This window comes from Aethalodelphis obliquidens, unplaced genomic scaffold (assembly GCF_003676395.1).
Source record: "Aethalodelphis obliquidens isolate GAN/ISIS:26980383/991018 unplaced genomic scaffold, ASM367639v1 scaffold68, whole genome shotgun sequence".
In the NCBI taxonomy this organism is placed as follows: domain Eukaryota; kingdom Metazoa; phylum Chordata; class Mammalia; order Artiodactyla; family Delphinidae; genus Aethalodelphis; species Aethalodelphis obliquidens.
In genome coordinates, this window is record NW_020838012.1 from 506,501 (window position 1) to 529,360 (window position 22,860).

Below are 22,860 nucleotides of genomic sequence, written 5' to 3' on the forward strand. Positions count from 1 at the left end.
CTAGGTCTTCCAATACTATGTTAAATAAAAATTGGTGAGAATGGGCATCCTTCTCTTGTTCCTGATCTTACAGGAAATTCTTTCAGCTTTCCACCATTGAGTGTGATGTTAGCTATGGGCTTGTCATATATGGCCTTTATTATGTTGAGGTATATTCCTTATATAACCAATTTGTTGAGAGTTTTTATCATAAATGGATGTTGGATTTTGTCAAAAGTTTTTTTTTTCATCTATTGAGATAACTTTATTTATCAGTGTGTTAATGTGGTATATCACATTGATTTGTGGATACTGAACCACTCTTGAATCACTGGAATAAATCCCACTGGATCATGGTGTATGATCCTTTAAATGTATTGTTGATTTTTGTTTGCTAATATTTTGGTTTTGGTTTTTGCATCAATGTTCATTGGTGATATTGGCCCATAATTTTGTTTTTTTGTGGTATTTTTGTGTGATTTTTTATCAGTGTGATTCTGGCCTTGGAATGAGTTCTGAAATGTCCCTTGATTTGCAGTTTTTTGGAACAGTTTGAGAATAATAGGTCTTAACTCTTCTCTAAATATTTGATAGAATTTACCTGTGAAGCCAACTCTTCCTGGACTTTTGTTCTTTGGCAGTTTTTAAATTACTGATTCAATATTATTATTGGTCACTGCTCTGTGCATATTTTCTATCGCTTTTTTAAAAAAAAATTTATTGGAGTATAGTTTATTTACAAAGTGGTGTTAATTTCATGTGTACAGCAAAGTGAATCAGTTATACATATATCCACATTTTTTTCTTTTTAGATTCTTTTCACATATAGATCATTATAAAGTATTGAGTAGAGTTCCCTGTGCTATACAGCAGGTTCTTATTAGTTATCTATTTTATATATAGTAGTGTGTATATGTCAGTCCCAACTTCCCAATTTAGTCCTTCCACTCTTATCCTATGGTAACCATAAGTTTGTTTTCTACATTCAAGACTCTACTTCTGTTTTTTAAATAAGTTTATTTGTACCCCGTTTTTTTTAGATTCCACACATAAGTGATATCACATGATACTTGTCTTTCTCTGTCTGACTTCACTCAGTATGACAATCTCTAGGTCCATCCATGTTGCTGCAAATGGCATTATTTTGTTCTTTTTTTATAGCTGAGTAATATTCCATTGTATATATGTGCCACATCTTCTTTATCTACTCCTCTGTTGATGGACATTTAAAGTGCTTCCATGTCCTGCCTATTGTAAATAGTGCTGCAATGAACACTGGGGTGAATATATCTTTTTGAATTATTGTTTTCTCTAGGTATATGCCCAGGAGTGGAACTGTCGGGTCATATGGTGTTCTATTTTTAGTTTTTTAATGACCCTCCATACTGCTCTCCATAGTGGCCGTACCAATTCACATTCCCACCAACAGTGTAGGAGGGTTCCCTTTTCTCCATACCCTCTCCAGCATTTATTGTTTGTAGATTAAAAAAAAAAATGTATTGGAGTATGGTTGATTTACAGTGTTGTGTTAGTTTCAGGTGTACAGCAAAATGAATCACTTATACACAGACATATGTCCACTCTTTCTTTTTCTTTTTTAGATTATTTTTCCATATAGGCCATCACAAAGTATTGAGTAAAATTCCCTGTGCTAAACAGGAAAAGAAGGGACCATGATGGGGCCTGTGCCCCAGGGAGGGAGCTATTTTCTATTTCTTAGTCTCCCAGTTAATTCCTGATTTAGTCTTAGGAGGCAGTACATTTCTAGAAATTTGTCCATTTCTTCTGGGTTGTTCATTTTATTGGCATATAACAGTTCTTAATAATCTCTTATTATTCATTGCATTTCTGTGGTGTCAGCTGTATCTTCTTTCAAATTTCTGATTTTATTAATTTGTTCACTCTATTTTTTCATGATGAGTTTGACTAAAGGATAAACTTTGTTTATCTTTGTAAAGAACCAGCTCTTAATTTCATTGGTCTATTCTATTGGGTATTTTGGCTCTATTTCATTTTTTCTGCTCTCATCTTTATGATTTTTTCCTTCTACTAATTTTTGGTTTTGTTTATTTTTCTAGTTCCCTTATGTGTAGGGTTAGGTTGTTTATTTGAGATTTTTCTTGTTTCATGAGGTAGGAGTATATCACTATAAACTTCCTTCTTAAAACTTTTGCTTCTACATATATATTATGGGTCATTCTGTTTTCATTTTCATTTGTCTCTGTGTGTTTTGATTTCTTCTTTGAACTCTTAAGTGATCCATTGGTTGTTTAGTAGCATATTGTTTAGCCTCCATGTGTTTGTATTTTTTGCAGAATTTTTTTTTACCTTGTAGTTGATTTCTAGTCTCATGGTGTTGTCGTCAAAAAAGATGATTGATATGATTTCAGTTTTCTCAAATTTACTGAGAATTTGTTCTTAGCCTAGCATGTGATCTATTCTGAAAAATGTTGCATGTGCACTCAAAAAGTATTGTATTCTGCTGCTTTTGGGTGAAATATTATATATATACATATATGTGTGTATGTGTGTGTGTGTATATATATATATATTAACCCCATCTAGTCTAATGTGTCATTTAATGCCAGTGTTTCTTTGTTAATTTTCTGTCTGGATGGTCTGTCCATTGATGTAAGCGAGATGTTAAAATTTCCTCCCATAATTGTGTTATGCTGTCAATTTCTCCCTTATGCCTATTGATATTTGCTTTATGATTTAGGTGGTCTTATGTTGGGTTCATATATATTTATAATTGTTATATCTTCTTGGATTAGTCCCTTATTCATTATGTAATGTCTTTCTTTGTCTCTTGTTACAGAAGTTGTTTTAACTTATTTTATCTGATATATGTATTGCTACCCTGGCATTATTTTCGTTTCCATTTACACGAAATATCTTTTATCATCCCTTCACTTTCAGCCTGTGTGTATCTCTAGATCTGAAGTGAATCCGTTGTAGGCAGCATATGTATAGGTCTTGTTTTTGTATCCATTCAGCCTCTCTATGTCTTTTGATTGGAACATTAAAATATTGACATTTAAAGTGACTATTTATAGGTATGTGCTTATTGCCATTTTGTTAATTGTTTTGGTGTTTTTTTTTTTTTTTCTGTAGCTCATTTTTTGTCCTTTCTTTTTTGTTCTCTTCCCCTGTATTTTGATGACTACCTTTAGTGTTATATTTGGGTTTCTTTCCACTTTTTATTTGTGTTTGTATTACAGATTTTTGGTTTGTGGTTACAATAAGGTTTACATATTTCAATCTCCATATATATGTGATTATTGTAAGTTTCTGATCTCTTTATTTCAAATTTATTTTAAAAACCCTGCAACTTTACTATACCCACTTACACACATGTTTACTCTTACTGACATGATAATTTACACTTTTGCCTTGCAAAAACTACTTATTGTGGATATAGATGATTTTAATACTTTTGAATTTTAGCCTTCCTACTAAATTTAAACATGGCTGATCTATTGCTTTTGCTGTATATTTTCCTTTACCAGTGATATTTCTCCTTCCATAATTTTTCATATTTATAGTTGTGGCCTTTTCTTTTCACTTAGATAAGTTGGTTTAGCATTTTTTATAAAGCTGGCTTGGTGGTGCTGGACTCTGAGATTTTGCTTGTCTGTAAACCTTTTGATCTCTCAATCAAATACAAATAAAATATTGCTGGATAAAGTATTCTCAGTTGTAGGTTTTCACTTTTATCACTTTAAATATATTATGACATTTCATTCTGGCTTGCAGAGTTTCTGCTGAATAGTCAGCTGATAGCCTTATGGGAGTGCCCTTGTACATAATTTGTTGCTTTTCCTTTGATGTTTTTAATGTTCTATTTTTAATTTCAACATTTTATTTACAGCATGTCTACATGTGGTCCTGTTTTGGTTAATCCTGTTTGGAACTCTCTATGGTTCCTGGACCTAGATGTCTGTTTCCTTTCTCAGGTTAGGGAAGCATTCAGCTGTGATGTCTTCAAATATGTTCTCTGCCCCTTTTTTTCACTCTTCTCCTACTTGGATCTTTATGACGTGAATGTTAATATGTTTGATGATGCTCCAGAGTCTCTTGAACTGACAACATTTTTTAAATTTCATTTTTTTAAACATCTTTATTGAAGTATAATTGCTTTACAATGGTGTGTTAGTTTCTGCTTTATAACAAAGTGAATCAGCTATACATATACATATATCCCCATATCTCCTCCCTCTTGTATCTCCCTCCTTCATTTTTAAAGAGAAACAGAGTTTGGGGGAGGTACTACAGGCTGGTGGCCTGGGTTCAGCTGGAAGTGGGATGAAAAATGTCAGAGTAGAAGGACATGAGCTAATTTCTTCTTACAGAAACACCAAAATCACAACTAACCACTGAACAACCACCAATTAAAAAAATGCTGTAACCTAGCAAACAAGATACCCTACATCCAAAGACAAAGAGGAAGCCACAATGAAATGGTAAGAGGGGTGCAATCATGGTAAAATCAAATCCCATACATACCGGGTGGGCAACCCACAAACTAGAAAAATATCATACCACAGAAGTTTTCCCCCAGGAGGGAAAGTTCTGAGCTCCACATCAGGCTACCCAGCCTGTGGGTTTGGCAATGGGAGGAGGAGTCCCCAGAGAATCTGGGTATGATCACAGGAATTCCAGAGTACTGGAGGAAACAGAAACTCTTGGAGGATACACACAGAGTCTTGTGTGTACCAGGACCTAGGGCAAAAAGAAGTGACCTCAAAAAGAACTGGGCCAGACTTATCTGCTAGTATTGGAGGGTGTCCTGCAGAGTTTGGGGGGCAGCTGTGGCTCACTGTGTGGACAAAGACAGTGGTGGCAGAAATTCTGGAAAGTACTCATAAGGGTGAGCCCTCTTGGAGGCCACCATTTTCTCACCAAGGCCTGAACCCTCAGGCCAAAAAACTGACAGGACAGGAAGACAGCCACACCCATGAGGAGATAGGTTGCCTAAAGTCTTCCTGAGCCCACAGCTTCCCACTAAACGCATCCCATGACATAGCCCTGCACATCAGAGGTACAAGATCCAGCTACACCCACAAGTGCACAGGTACTAGACCCTCCCACCAGGAAGCCTGCACAAGCCTCTTAGACAGCCTCATTCACCAGGGCCAGACAGCAAAAGAAAGAAGAACTATGACCCTGTGAAGCCAGCAGAACAGAAACTACAATCACAGAAAATTAAACAAAATGAGACTGCAGAGGAAAATGTCTCAGATGAAGGAAGAAGATAAAACCCCAAAAGAACAACTCAAATCTCAGAAAAAGAATGAAGGCACAGATCTAGAAAATACAAGAGATATTTAACAAACACTTAGAAGAAATAAGGAACAAAAAAATAGAGGTGAACAATAAAATAACTGAAATGAAAAATACACTAGAAGGAATCAGTAGCAGAATAACTGAGGCAGAAGAATGCATAAATGACCTGGAAGACAGAATGATGGAAATCACTGCCACAGAACAGAATAAAGAATGAAAAGAAATGAAGACAGTCTAAGAGACTTCTGGGACAATATTAAATGCACCAACATTCACATCATAGGCATCCCAGAAGGAGAGGACAAAGACCTAAGAAAATATTTGAACAGATAATAGCTGAAAACGTCCCTAATATAAGAAAGGAAACAATCACCAAAGTCCATGATGCGCAGAGACTACCAGGCAGCATAAACCCAAGGAAGAACACACCAAACTACGTAGTAACCAAATTGACAAAAATAAATACAAAGAAAAATATTAAAAGCAACAAGAGAAAAGTAACAACATACAAGGGAATCCTGTAAGGTTATCAACTGATTTCTCAGCAGAAATTCTTCAAGATAGAAGGGAGTGGTATGATATATTTAAAGTGATTAAAGGAAAGAACTTACAACCATGAATATTCTACACAACAAGGGTTTCATTCAGATTTGATGGAGAAATGAAAAGATCCACAGACAAGCAAAAGGTAACAGAATTCAGCACCACCAGACCAGCTTTGCAAAAAATGCTAAAGGAATTTCTCTAGGCAGAAAAAAAAAGGCCACAACTAGAAACAAAAATATTATGAATGGAAAAGCTCACCAGAAAAGACAGATGTACAGTCAATGTAGGAAATCATCTGCATACATATATGATATCAAACCCAGTAATTGTGAGGAAAGCACAAATACAGGATATTGGAAATGCATTTAAAATTAAGAAACCAGCAACTTAAAACAACCCTGTATATATATAGACTGCTTAACCAAAATTTCATGGGAAATGTTAACCAAAATCTACAATGGATACACAAAGAAAAAAATGCAACCCAAACTCAACACTAGTGATTTTCATCAAACTACAAGAGAACAGAACAAAAGAGGAAGGGAAGAAAAAAGACCTACAAAAACAAGCCCAAAACAATTAAGAAAATGGCAACAGGAACACAAATATTGATAATTACCTTAAATGTAAATGGATTAAATGCTCCAACCAAAAGACCTAAACTGGCTGAATGGATACAAAAACAAGACCGTATATATGCTGTCTACAAGAAACTTACTTCAGATGTAGGGACACATACAGACTGAAAGTGAGGGGATAGAAAAAGTTATTCCATGCAAATAGAAGTCAAAAGAAAGCTGGAGTAGTGATACTCATATCAGAAAAAATAGACTTTAAAATAAAGACTATTACAAGAGACAAAGTAGGACACTACATAATGATCAAGGGATCAATCCAAGAAGATATAACAATTGTAAATATACACGCACCCAACATAGAAGCACCACAAAACATAAGGGAAATACTAACAGTTATCAATGCAGGAATCAACAGTAACACAATAAGAGTGGGGAATTTTAACACTCCACTTTCATCAATGGAAAGAAGATCCAGACATAAAATAAATAAGGAAACACAGGCCTTAAATGACATGTTAGACCAGATTGACTTAATTGATCACATGCAGGGACAGAAAGCGAGCCTCAATAAGTTTAAGAAAATTGAAATCATATCATGCATCTTTTCTGACCAAATATTATGAGAGTAGAAATCAACTACAGGAAAATAAAAACTTCAAAAACCACACACACATGGAGCTTATACAATATGCTACTAAACAATCAATGGACCACTGAAGAAATCAAAGAGGAAATTTAAAAATACCTAGAGAAAATTTAAAATAAAAGCATGGTTATTCAAAATTTATGGGATGAAGCAGAGGTAGTTCTAAAAGGGGAGTTTATAGCAATACAATATTACCTCAGGAAACAAGAAAAATCTCAAATAAACAACTAACCTTATAGCTAAAGCAACTAGAGGAAGAACAGACAAAATCCAAAGTTAGTAGAAGGAAAGAAACCATAAAGATCAGAGCAATAATAAATGAAATAGAGACAAAAATAATTAAAAAAGATCAATGAAAGTAAAATGTGGTTATTTGAAAAGAAAAACAAAATTGATAAACCTGTATCCAGACTCCACAAGAAAAAGAGGGAGAGGCTCAAGTCAATAAAATTAGAAGTGAAAAAGGAGAAGTCACAACCAACACCACAAAAATACAAAGGACCATAAGAGACTACTGCAATCAACTATATGACAATAAAATGGATAACCTAGAAGAAATGGGCAAATTCTTAGAAAGGTACAATCTCCTAAGAATGGAACCAGGAAGAAATAGAAAATATGAACAAAGAAATCACAAGTACTGAAATTGAAACTGTGATTTAAAAACTCCCAACAAACAAAAGCCCAGGACTAGACGGCTTTACAGGGGAATTCTTTCAAACATTTAGAGAAGACAGTTAACACCTATCTTTCTGAAAATATTTCCAAAAATTGCCGAGAAAGGAACACTCTCAAACTCATTCTATGAGGCCACCATCACCCTGATACCAAAATCAGATAAAGCTATCACACACACAAAAAAAGAAAATTAGGGCTTCCCTGGTGGCACAGTGGTTGAGAGTCTGTCTGCCGATGGAGAGGATGCAGGTTCGTGCCCCGGTCCGGGAGGATCCCACTTGCCATGGAGCGGCTGGATCCGTGAGCCATGGCCACTGGGCCTGCACGTCCGGAGCCTGTGCTCCACATTGGGAGAGGCCACAGCAGCGAGAGGCCTGCGTACTGCAAAAAAAGAAAGAAAGAAAGAAAGAAAATTAGAGGCCAATATCACTGATTAACATAGGTGCAAAAATTATCAAAAAAATACTAGCAAACAGAATCCAAAAATACATTAAAGGAATCATACACCATGATCAAGTGAGATTTATTCCAGGGATGAAAGGATTTACCAGTATCCACAAGTAAATCAGTGTGATAGATAGCACTAAATTGAAAAATAAAAACCATATGTTCATCTCAATAGATGCTAAAAAACCTTTTGACAAAATTCAACACCCATTTATGTTAAAAATTCTCCAGAAAGTGGGAATAGTGGGAACATACCTCAACATAATTAAGGACATGTATTACAAACTTACAACTAACATCATACTCAATGGTGAAAAGGTGGAAGCATTTCCTCTCAATTTTGGAACAAGACAAGGATGTGTACTCTTGCCACTTTTATTCAACATAGTTTTGGAAGTCCTAGCCATGGCTATCAGAGAAGAAAAAAAAAATAAAAGGAATTCAAATTGAAAAAGAAGAAATAAAACTTTCATTGCTTGCAATGACAAGATACTATATATAGAAAGATACATAATTACATATATAGAAAGATACATAATTACATACGTACATATATATCTTATATACTATAAAATCCTAAAAATTCTACCAGAAAATTACTGGAGCTTACCAATGAATTCAGTAAAGTTGTAGGTTACACAATTAATACACAGAAATATGTTGCATGTCTATACACTAACAACAAAAGATCATAAAGAGAAATTAAATAAATAATCCCATTTACCATTTCATCAAAGAGAATAAAATACCTAGGAATAAACTTACCTAAGGAGGAAAATACCTGTACTCCCAAAACTATAAGAAACTTATGGAAGAAATCAATGGCACAAAGAGATGGGAAGATATACCATATTCTTGGACTGGAAGGATCAATTTTCTCAAAATGACAATACTACACAAGGTGATCTATGATTTAATACAATCTCTATCAAATTACCAATAGCATTTTTCACAGACCTAGGACAAAAAACCTTAAAATTTGTATGGAGACACAAAAGACCCCAAATTGCCAAAGCCATCTTGAGACAGAAAAATGGAGCTGGAGGAATCAGGCTCCCTGATTTCAGTCTATACTACAAAGCTACAGTCATCAAAACAATATGATACTGGCATAAAAACAGAAATATAGATCAATGGAACAGGATAGAAAGTCCAGAAATAAACTTGTGCACCTATAGTCAATTAATCTATGACAAAGGAGGCAAGACTATATAATGGAGAAAAGACAGTATCTTCAATAAGTGGTGTTCGGAAAACTGGACAGCTACATGTAAAAAATGAAATAAGAACATTCTTTAACACCATACACAAAAATTAATGCAAAATGATTTAAAGAACTAAATGTAAGTCTAGATATTATAAAACTCTTAGAGGAAAACATAGGCAGAACACTCTTTGACATAAATTGTAGTAATATCTTTTTTGATCCATCTCCTAAGGTAATGACAATGAAAACAAAAATAAACAAATGAGACCTAGTTACTCAAAAGCTTTTGAATAGCAAAGGCTTAACAAAACGTAAAGACAACCCACAGATTGAGAGAAAATATTTGCAAGCGATATGACTAACAATGGATTAAACTCTAAAATTTACAAACAGCTCATGTGTCACATTATCAAAAAAAAAAAAAAACAATCAAAAAATGGGCAGAAGACCTAAATGGACATTTCTCCAAAGAAGACATACAGCTGGCTAGTAGGCACATGAAAAATGTTCAAGATCGCTAATTATTACAGAAATGCAAATCAAAGCTACAATGAGATATCAATTCGTGCCAGTCAGAATGGTCATCATCAAAATGTCTATAAACTATGAAAGCTTGAGAGGGTGTGCAGAAGCAGGAACCCTCCTACATTGTTGGTGGGAATGTAAATTGGTATAGCCACTGTGGAGAACAGTATGGAGGTTCCTTAAGAAACTAAAAATAGAACTACCATATGATCCCACAATCCCAGTCCTGAGAATATATCTGGAGAAAAACATGATTGGAAAGGATATATGCACCCCAATATTTATTGTAGCACTGTTTCAATAACCAAGGCATGGAAGCAACCTAAATATTCATCAACAGAGGAATGGACAAAGAAGAAGCAATTACAATATATAATGGAATATTACTCAGCCATTAAAAAAATTAAATAATGTCACTTGCAGCAACATTGGTGGACCTGGAGATTATCATACTAAGTGAAGTCAGACAGAGAAAGACAAATATCACATGATATTTGTAGAATATGTATATGTAGAATCTAAGAAAATATATAAATCAACTTATTTACAAACAGAAACAGACTCACAGATTTATTTTTTCATTTAATTTTATTTTTATATTTTTTGAATTTTTAAATTTTATTTTATTTTATTTTTTTTTATACAGCAGGTTCTTATTAGTTATCTATTTTATACACATCAGTGTATACATGTCAATCCCAATCACCCAATTCATCCCACACCCCCCTCTGCACTTTTAGCCCTTGGTGTCCATATGCTGTTCTCTACATCTGTGTCTGTTTCTGCCTTGCAAACAGGTTCATCTGTACCATTTTTCTAGATTCCACATATATGCGTTAATATACAATATTTGTTTTTCTCTTTCTGGCTTACTTCACTCTGTATGACAGTCACTAGATCCATCCACATCTCTACAAATGACCCAGTTTTGTTCCTTTTTTATGGCTGAGTAATATTCCATTGTATATATGTACCACATCTTTATCCATTCATCTGCTGATAGGCATTTAGGTTGCTTCCATGACCTGACTATTGTAAATAGTGCTGCATTGAACATTGGGGAAGACATCCCATTTTTATCTGGTAGAAGGGACCATGCGTTTAAAAGAGCTGAGGCTGGGTGCTTGCCCTTACAAGTCCCTCCAGACTGCTCAGTGGCTTGTCCCAACAGGCAGAGGGATTCTGTGTACACTTCCAGTCTGGGGCTGGCTCATCTGCGATGGGGACTTTGACACATCCTTTGGGTTTTGGGAACACAACCAGCTGACACATATGCAGACTTCCAGATTTAGAGAACAAAATTATGGTTACCAGGTGGGAAGATTGGGGCCAGAGATTGATTGGGAGTTTGGGGTTGATATGTAGACACTACTATATTTTAAATACATAACCAACAAGGACCTACTGTATAGCACAGGGAACTCTGTCCAATACACTGTAGTAATCTAAATGGAAAAAGAATTTGAAAAGGAATAGATACACATATCTGTATAACTGAATCAGTCTGCTGTACACCTGAAACTAATACAACAGTGTTAATCAACTGTACTGCAATATAAAATAAAAATTAAAAACAAATCAAAACAAAAAAAACCCCAAAACCCAAACAAATAAAATATTACAATGATATTGCACATGTCAAATTACAGACCTCATTCAGGTACTGTTTTTATTTCCATGGTATTTTTTGCTAGCATACACGTCTATTAGAATTTAATGTCTGATTCAAGCTGTAACCAAAGTGATATTTTGTAGCTTAAAGTCATAGACAAATTGATTTAAAATCACTAGTTCTGTAAAAAAAAAGAGAGACATATAAAACTTTCTGTACATATATAAAAGGTGATTTAGTTGTCTTTAATTTTCTTTTTTTTCTTTTTTCAGTTTCAGTGATTTCCACTACTCTGTCTTCCACCTCTGTGATCTGTTTCATCTGTATTATCTGATATACTCTTGATTCCTTCTAGAGTATTTTCTATTTCAGCTATTGCATTCTTCGTCTCTGCTTGGTTCTTTATATTTCTTAATTCTTTGTTAAAAACTTCAAACTTCTCACTATGTTCATTCAATCCTCTCCTAAGTTCTTTGAACATCATCATGATCATTACCTTGAACTCTCATCAGGTCAATTGTTTATTTCCACTTTATTTAGTTCTTCTTCTGAGGTTTTATCTTGTCCTTTCATTTGGAACATATTTCTCTGTCACTTCATTTTGCCTAATTTGCTGTTTATATTTATTTGGTGTGTTGGTTGTGTTTCCCAAACTTAGAGAAGTGTCTTTTTGTAGGAATCATCATATGTGTCTCAGTATTGCACTCCTGGTCACCAGAGCTATATGCTCTAGGACTGCCCCTATATGGGCTTCATGGGTCCTTCTGTTGTCGTTGGTTGAATACTCTTGGTGGTCTGGTAGGTGTGGCTCTCCCATGGTCCAGTTGGTTACCTGACCCTGCCTTGCGTGAAGGCTGCTGGACACTGGTAGGCAGGGCTCGGTCGCCATGTTTGCCTGTGGGGCCAAGAGGATAGTGCAGACTCAGTAGTGAGTGGAGCCTGATCTTGAGCCCTGTGATAGTAGGGGTCAGTTCCCAAGGGAGCTGGAGGCTCAGGGTGTCCCTCTGCAGCTGGTATGTTGGTGGGTGGGCTGTGTATTCACCCAGCTAACTACTTAGCTTGGGTCATCCCAGGACTGGTGCTAACTGAATGGGTCTCAGGGTTGGGTTCCAGGGTGGGCCTGGGTTCCAGGGCTAACAAGCTAGATGGAGAATTCCAAAATAGTGCTTACCAGAGCCAGTGTCCTTGTAGTAGAACAAGCTCCCCAAAATGGCAGCTGCCTATGCATATGTCCCAATAGTGAGTCCCAGTTGTCCCCTTCCTCTCCAGGAGGCTCTCCAAGTTCATCAGGTTGGTCTGACTCAGGCTCCTTTCAAGTTACAGCTTCTGCCTTGGATCCTGTAGCAGGTGAGGTTTTGTGTGTGACCTTTATGAATAGTCTATTTTCTACAGTTCTTTGGCTTTTCTGAAAGTAAGTCTTACTGGCCTTCAAATCCAAGCATTCTGGGGTCTTGTCTTCCTAGTGTAGGACCCCAGGCTGGGGAGCCTGATGTGGAACTCAGACGCCTCGCTCCTTAGGAAGAAACTCTGCAATTGCTATTATCCTCTTATATGTGGGCCACTCACTTGGGTGTATGAGTCTTGAATATATCTCCAGTCCTCCTATCTATCTCATTGTGGTTCCTTCTTTATATCTTTAGCTATGGAAGCTCTTTTCTGCTAGTCTTCTGGTCTACCTTATCAATAGTTCCTCTGAAATAGTTGTAATTTTGGTGTGCCCATGGATGAAGGTGAACTCAGGGTCTTCCTTCTCAGCCATCTTGGCCAATTCTTCCCTTCCTGTATTTTTTTTAAATTCTAATCTTCAGCATTTGATACCACTGAACCTCAACTCCTCTTTGACACTTATTTTATCACTTACCAATTTTTTTTTATTTCTTGCCTGTTTCGTCATCTGTAAAACAAAATTAATTAAAATGGTAAAAATAGCAGATATTACTATGTTCCAGGCACTATTCTAAGCATTTTACTTATACTAATTTATTTAATATTCTTAACAGCCTCATGAGTTTGGTTTTATTATTCTTCACTTTTTACAGATAAGGAATTCAAAGAATAGAAGGTTTAGCCTAAGGTTAAATTGCTCAAAGAGAACATAGTATGGTTCAGGGTATTAATTAATTTGAAACATATAAATCCCTGGTAAAACTGTTAGATTTTATGCCTCCTTGTTTCTCTATTTATCCTGTATGGTGCTGAATTTAGTCTTACTTACCTGATGGTCTACAAGCTTTATTACTATCTGTCCTCCTCTTTCTGGTCCATTAAATATAAATATTTCTAAAATTTCTTCTTTAGAAGAAGTTTAAAAGAAGTTCTAAAGTTTCTTGCAATACCTTTTCCCTTCAGGAATGTGCCCACTTTCACAACTCGACGTGTTGTCTCAGGTGATGTACTCCAAACCCTCAACTCATACCTTCCCTCTTTCCCAAGCTCCAAACCTATCTGAATCTTTCAACTGAACACATTTATTTTTCCCAAGCTCTCCAAATCAATTGTTAAAATTTCCTTTCTTGCTAAACCAACTCATCTAGTTATCTCCACATAATTTTTGGTTAAAGGATCCAACATTATTTTAATTTTACAGGCTTCAAATGTTACAGATATCTTTACTTATACCTTCAGATTTAATGGTCATAATCCATTTAGTTGCAAGGTTTAGGCATTCTCCACACAAATTCAGTCCCTATGAATACTTCATCTTGTTTCTTCTTTGCTATGTCCAGCAGGTGACAGCCAGCTAATAAAACTCCTTTGTTGTATTTGTGTGGGACACTCGAGCACAAGCATAAGATCCAGATATCCTCTGGGTGGCAGCCACAAAATTTGTGGAGAATGTAGAAGCTCTTTTCCATGAGATACCAGTGACTTGGAGCCAGGCAGAGGGAGAAGGCAAAGATGGTGTCCACTGTCCTCTGTCTTTGGAGAGTATTTCAGTAGTCCCTTAGATGTGTATTAAATTAGATGCTTTAAGATAAACAAATAAGCCTATTTCCCAGAAATTCTGGATGCTTTTTATCATCTGCCTCTGTGCTCAGCTACTCCCTCATGCCCAAGTCCTTTAAGAACCATTTCTCGGTTTATTATGGCCTTGTGGGTCTCCTGCATGCAAGCCCCATTGGCTTTCAAAGCTAGATATTTTGGGAGCTCATCTCTCATGTTTAAGTCTTAAAAGTTGGGGTTCCATCTGTGGGGTTCAAGGCTTTGGCTCCTCAGGGAGAAACTTGGGGTTTTGAGATCCCTCCCAATTGTGGATTCCTGCATTGGGGGTGGGATCGATGAAGAGGTTGTGTTTCAATCTCTCCTATCCACTTCAATGTAGATTTTCTTGGTTGCTTGATATGTAAGAGTCATTCAGCTGCTTTTGTTTTGTTTTACAGAGGATATTGTTCCATATGTAGTTGTAGAGTCAGTGTGCTTGTGGGAGAAGGTGAGACAGTATCCTCCTATGTTGCCCTCTTGAACAAGAACCCTCATTTTTTTTTCTTTTAGCTCTTACCACTTTCTAATATAGTATATGTTATTTATCTTATTTATTATCTGTTTTCCCAATTTAAAATCTATAACAGCAGATAATTTTTTTGTCTGTTTTGTCCCCTCCTTTATCTCTAGCAAATAAAATACTACTTGATGTATAATAGGTGCTCAATTTTTGTTGGAAAAAAATGCATGAATGAATGAATTTTAAAAAGCATAGAAATATCTTCTGCATTGAAGTGATCTGTAGATGGCAAATATTAGAAAATTAGTGTACAGGAAATACTTTGAGTTCTTTTTCATTGAATCTACTTTATATCTACTTTGTTATCTATTTTTTTTATAAGTTTTAAAGTAAGAAATCTGAGTTGTAAAGTGCATGCTCCACCAGCAAGAGCACTCCCATGAGCTGTGATTCCACAGGTTGTCAGAACCCAAATCCTGGCCTCACCACTCACTTGCATTGTAAATTTTGTCCAGTTGCTAACTTTTTAAAGTATCAGTTTTTAATCTGCAAAATAGAAATTAAACTCACTATATTGTAGAGAGATCAACATGGTGAAGGAGTAGGATGTGGAGCTCACCTTCTTTCCACAGATACATCAAAAATACATCTACATGTGGAATGGCTCTCACAGAACATCTACTGAATGCTGGCAGAAGACCTCAGATTTCCAAAAGGGCAAGAAAATCTTCACATAACTGAGTAGGATAAAAGAAAAAGAAAGAGAGAGAGAGAAATCTGGATGGGACTTGGCCCTCTGGGAGGGAGCTGTGAAGGAGGAAATATTTCCACACACTGACAAGGCCCCTCACTGTCGGGGATGGGGAGGGGGTGAACTTCAGAGCCTCAGAGGAGAACACAGCAACAGGTGTGTGGAGGGCGAAATGGAGAGAGACCTACACAGAAGGTGAGTTCTCACAAACACTCCCCAGGCTCAGACACTTGCCTGCTCGACTGCTGGTGCAGGTGGGGGCTGGATACTGAGGCTCAGGCTTTGGAGGTCAGACCCCAGGGAGAGACTGGGTTTGGCTGTGTGAAGACAGCCTGAGGAGGTCAGAGTGTAGTGTGCCACAGCTGAGGGAGTCCAGGAAGAAGCCTGGGCCCTCCAGAGAAACAAGGGACCATTGATGGGGGTTGCACAAGGAGAGGCCCAGGCCTGACATAGAAACTTCTTCGTATGGTCACAGGTGGCAGGGCACTGCCGACAGGAGCTCCAGGGGCAGGCATGAGCCCAGGCCGCCATCTTGGACCCCAGAGTTTAACAAGGACTGTTACCACTGCTGCTGCTGCCACTGAGGGTCCTGCGAGTTAGAGCAGGTCACAGCCCACACCTTCACGGGAGCCTGTGCGGCCCACCACTGCTGAGGGTCCTGCGATCTGGGGCCAACTTCCTTTGGAGAGCACATGATGCACCCCAGTCTGTTGCAACTTTCTGCTGGCCTCTGCAGCCATACGCACACCCCAACTGTGGTCACCTTATCCCTCTCTGGCCTGAATGAGTAAGTGTGCCTCAATCAGCTGCTGCTTTAGCCCCCTCTAAACCTGTGCAGGGAAAAGACACACTGAGAATGGCCTGCACAAAGAGGTGGGGCCAAAACCACAGCTAAACCCCAGGGGCAATGGGACTAAGGAAGAGGAATGGAAATCTCTCCTTGCAGCTGCTAAAGCTGCAGAGTAAAGCCCCACAACTGAAAACGATGTAGCCTTAAGAGCTGTGGACTTTGGGAGCAAGTACATGCATGAGTTGGGCCAGATCAGAGTCTGAGCTACTCCCACAGTGACCAAAGCAGGTCTAGAGACCTGCTACAGATATTGGAGGGTCTCCTGGGGATGCAGGAGTTGGCCATGGCTCACTGTGGGGGCAAGGACACTGACAACTGAGGCCCCAGGGAAATATTATTACTATTTTTGTTTTGTTTATTTGTTGTTGTTTTATTATTATTATTTATTTTTTCTTTTCTTTTTTTAAAATATTTTTTCTATGTTTACTTTACTTTTTCCATTGTTTTGAGTTTTTTTCCTTTTTTTCTGTTTTGTTTTGACCTTTTTCTTCTTTGACCATTTTTGTGTTTATTTTGTTTTGCATTTTTAAAATTTGCATTCTGCTTCTTACGTTTTTGTTAGTTTTTTTATTGTTTCTTTTTGTTTTGGGGTAACTTGTTTGTTTGGTAGTGTTCTTAGGTTTTGTTTTCTTTATTTTTCTTTCTTTTTTTTTCTGTGTGTTTCTCTGTTTTGGTTTGTTTGGTTTTGCTTTTAACATTTGTCTTAGGTTTTGTTTATCTCTTTGTTTTCTTTTCCTTTTTTTTTTTGTTGTTGTTGCTGTTTGTTTGGGTCTTGTTATTTGTCTTGGGTTTTGTTTGTCTGTTTTCTCCCCAATCCCCACTTTTTTTTCTTTTTCTCCTCACTGTGTGGCTTGCAGCATCTTTGTTCTGCAGGTAGGGGTCAGGCCTGAGCCTCTGGGGTGGGAGCACCAAGTCCAAGATGTTGGAGCGCCAGAGAATCTCTGGCCACAGGGAATATTAATTGGTGATAGCTCCCCAAGAAATATCCATCTTGACACCAAGATCAGCTCGACCCAACTGGCTACAGGTTCCAGTGCTAGATGGCTCACTCCAAACAACTAGCAAGACAGGAAAACAACCCCACCCATCAGCAGACAGAATGCCCAAAGATGTACTAAGCTCACAGATACCACAAAACACACCACCTGATGTGGCCCGGCCCATTGGGGGAGAGAGACTCAGCTCCATCCACCAGAACACAGGCAGAAATCTGTCCCACTAGGAAGCCTACAAAAGACCCTGGATCAAACTCACCCATGAGGGGGCAGACACCAGAAGCAAGAGGAACTGAAAACCTGCAGCCTGTGGAAAGGAGACCTCAAACACAGGAAGTTAAACAAAATAAGATGAAAAAGAGACAGATTGCAGATGAAGGAGTAAGGTAAAAACCCACAATATCAAATAAATGAAAAGGAAACAGGCAACCAACCTGAAAAAGAATTCAGAGTAATGATAGTAAAGATGATCCAAGATCTCAGGAGTAGAATGGAGGCATGATTGGGAATATACAAAAAATATTTAACAAGGACCTAGAAGAAATAAAGAACAAACAGTGATGAACAACACAATAACTGAAATGAAAAATACACTAGAAAGAATCAATAGGAGAAAAACTGAGGCAGAAGAATGGATGAATGAGCTGGAAGATAGAATGATGGAAATAAGTGCCATGGAACAGAAAAAAGAAAAAAGAATGAAAAGAAATGAGGACAGTCTCACAGACATCAGGGAGAAAAATAAATGCACCAACATTCAAATTATAGGGTTCCCAGAAGAAGAAGAGGAAGAGAAAGGGTATGAGAAAATATTTGAAGAGATTATAGTTGAAACCTTCACTAACATGAGAAAGGAAATAGCCACCAAAATCCAGGAAGCATAGAGAGTCCCACGCAAGATAAACCCAAGGAGAAACATGCAGAGACACGTATTAATCAAACTAACAAAAATTAAATTAAAAGAAAAAGCATTAAATGCAGCAAGGGAAAAGGGACAAATAACATACAAGCAACAAAAACCCATAAGGTTAACAGCTGATTTTTCAGCAGAAACTCTGCAGACCAGAAGGGAGTGGCAGAATATATTTAAAGTGATGAAAAGTAAAAACCTACAACCAAGATTACTTTAGCCAGATGGGATCTCATTCCTATTTGACAGAGAAATCAAAAGCTTTACAGACAAGCAAAAGCTAAGAGAATTCAACACCAACAAACGAGCTCTACAAAAAAAACTAAAGGAACTCCTGTAGGTGGGAAACACAAGAGAAGAAAAAGGCCTACAAAAGCAAATGGTAAACAATTAAGAAAATTATAATAGGAACACACATATTGATAATCATCTTAAATGTAAATGGATTAAATGCTCCAAACAAATGACACAGACTGGCTGAATGGATACAAAAACAAGACCCATATATATGTCATCTACAAAAGATCCACTTCAGACCCAGGGACACATACAGATAGAAAGTGAGGGGATGGAAAAACTTCCTGCATGCAAATGGAAATCACAAGAAAGCTGGAGTAGCAATACTCATATCAGACAAAATAGACTTTAAAATAGAGAGTGTTACAAGAGAAAAGGAAGGACATTACATAATGATCAATGGATCAATCCAAGAAGAAGATGTAACAACTGTAAATATTTATACATCCAACATAGGAGCACCTCAATACAGAAGGCAAATGCTAACAGCCATAAAAGGGGAGATCAACAGTAACATAGTAATAGTGCTGGACTTTAACACACTGCTTACACCAATGGATAGATCATCCAGACAGAAAATTAATAAGGAAACACAAGCCTTTAATGACACATTATAACAGAGAGACTTAATTGATATTTATAGGACACTCTATCCAAAGCAGCAGAATACACTTTCTTCTCTAGTGCACATGGAACATTCTCCAGGATAGATCACATCTTGGATGACAAATCAAACCTTGGTAAACTGAAGAAAATTGAAATCATATCAAGCAACTTTTCTGATGATGATGCTATGAGGTTAGAAATCAATTAGAGGGAAAAAAAACTGTAAAAACAACAAACACAAGGAGGCTAAACAATATTCTACTAAATAATCAAGAGATCACTCAAGAAATCAAAGAGTAAATTTTAAAATACCTAGAAACAAATGACAATGAAATCATGAGATGCATGAGAAACCTATGAGATGCAGCAAAAGCAGTTCTAAGAGGGAAGCATATAGAAATACAATCCTACCTCAAGAAACAAGAAATATATCAAATAAACAACCTAAGGTTACACCTAAAGCAACTAGAAAAAGAAGAACAAACAAAACCCAAAGTCAGCAGAAGGAAAGAAATCTTAAAGATCAGAGCAGAAATAAATGAAATAGGAATGAGGAAAACAATAGCAAAGATCAATAAAATTAAAGCTGGTTCTTTGAGAAGATAAACAAAATTGATAAACCTTTAGCCAGACTTATTATGAAAAAAAGGGAGAGGACTCAACTCAATAAAAATTGAAATGAAAAAGGAGAAGTTAAAACTGACACAGCAGAAATATAAAGGATCATAAGAGATGACTACAAGCAACTATATGCCAATAAAAATGAAAACCTAGAAGAAATGGACAAATTCTTATAAAGGTACAACCTTCCAAGATGTAACCAGTAAGAAATAGATAATATGAACAGACCAATCACAAGTAATGAAACTGAAACTGTAATTAAAAATCTTCGAACAAACAAAAGTCCAGGGCCAGATGGCTTCACAGGCAAATTCTATCAAACATTTAGAGAAGAGCTAACACCTATCCTTCTCAAACTCTTCCCAAAAATTGCAGAGGAAGGAATACTCCCAAGCTCATTCTATAAGGTCTCCATCACCCTGATACCAAAACCAGACAAAGATATCATAAAAAAAGAAAATTACAGACCAATATCACTGATGAACATGACACAAAAATCCTCAAAAAGTACAAGCAAAACGAATGCAACAATACATTTAAAGGATCATGCACATGATCAAGTGAGATTTATACCAGGGATGAAAGGATTCTTCAATATGTGAAAATCAATGTGAGACACCATATTAACAAATTAAAGAATAAAAATGATATGATCATCTTCATAGATGCAGAATAAGCTTTTGAGAAATTTCAACACCCATTCATGAAAGAAGCTCTCCAGTAAGTGGACATATAGGGAACCTACTTCAACATGACCAACCCACTGCAAACATCATTCCCAATGGTGAAATTTTGAATGCATTTTCTCTAAGATCAGGAAGAAGACAAGACTGTCCACTTTCGCCACGATTATTCAATATAGTTTTGGAAGTCCTAGCCACAGTAATCATAGAAGAAAAAGATATAAAATGTATCCAAATTGGAAAAGAGAGAGTAAAAGTGTCATTGTTTGCAGATGACATGATAGCATATATAGAGAATCCTAAAGACGCCATGAGAAGAACATTAGAGTTAATTAATCAATTTGGTTAAGCTGCAGAGTATAAAATTAATACACAGAAATCTCTTGCATTCCTATACAGTAACAATGAAAGATTGAAAGATAAATTAAGGAAACAATCCCATTTACCTTTGCAACAAGAAAAATAAAATACCAGGAATAAAACTACCTACGGAAACAATAGACCTCTACTCAGAATACTATACAATACTGATGAAAGAAATCAAAGACGACACAAACAGATGGAGAGATATACCATGTACTTGGATTGGAAGTATCAACATCGTGAAGATAACTATACTACACAAAGCAATCTACAGATTCAATGCAATCCCTACCAAATTACCAATGGCATTTTTCACAGAATTAGAACAAAATATTTTACAATTTGTATGGAAACACAAAAGACCCCAAATAGCAAAAGTAATCTCGAGAAAGTAAAACAGAGCTGGAGGAATCAGGCTTCCTGACTTCAGACTATACTACAAAGATACAGAATCAAGACATTATGGTACTGGCACAGAAACAGAAATATAGATCAATGGAACAGGGTAGAAAGCCCAGAGGTAAACCTACACACCTATGGTCAACCAATCTATGACAAAGGAGGCAAGAATAAACAATGGAGAAAAGACAGTCTCTTCCACAGTGCTGCTGGAAAAACTGGACAGCTACATGTAAAAGGATGAAATTAGAACACTTCCTAACACCATACACAAAAATAAACTCAAAATGGATTAAAGACCTAAATGTAAGACTGGACACTGTAAAACTCTTAGAGGAAAACATAGGGAGAGCACTCTTTGACATAAATCACAGCAAAACCTTTTTTGACCCACCTCCTAGAGTAATGAAAATAAAACCAAAAATAAACAAATGGGACCTAATGAAACTTAAAAGCTTTTGCACAGCAAAGGAAACCATAAACAAGACAAAAAGCACTCAGAATGGGAGAAAATATTTGCCAATGAAGCAGCTGACCAGAGATTAATCTCCAATGTGTACAAACAGCTCATGCAGCTCAATATGAAAAAACAAATAACCCAATCAAAATAGGGACAGAAGATCTAAATAGACATTTCTCCAAAGAAGACATACGGATGGCGAAGAAGCATGTGAAAAGATGCTCAGCATCGCTAATTACTAGAGAAATGCAAATGAAAACTACAATGAGGTATCACCTCACACCAGTCAGAATGGCCATCATCAAAATATCTAATAACAATAAATGCTGGAGAGGGTGTGTATAAAAGGGGGCACTCTTGCACTGTTAGTGGGAAAGTAAGTTGATGCAGCCACTATGGAGAACAGTACAGAAGTTCCTTAAAAACTAAAAATAGGGCTATCATATGATCCAGAAATCCTGCTTCTGGACTTATACCCTCAGAAAACCATAATTCACAGACACATGCATCCCAATGTTCATTGCAGCACTATTTACTATAGCCAGGAGATGGAAGCAACCTAAATGTCCATCAACAGATGAATGCGTAAAGAATATGTGGTACATTTATACAATGGAATATTATTGAATCATAAAAAGGAACAAAATTGGGTTATTTGTAAAGGCATGGATGGACCTGGATACTGTCATACAGAGTGAAGTAAGCCAGAAAGAGAAAAACAAATATCATATATTAATGCATATATGTGGAATCTAAAAAAATTGTACAGATGAACCTATTTGTAAAGAAGAAATAGAGACACAGATGTAGAGCACAAACGTGTGACTACCAGAGGGGGAAAGGGTGTGTGTGATGAATTGGGAGATTGGGAATGACATACATATGGTACTAGGTATGAAATAGATAACTAGTAAGGACCTGCTCTATAGCTCGGGGAACTCTACTTCGTGCTCTGTGGTGACCTGGATGGGAGGTAAAC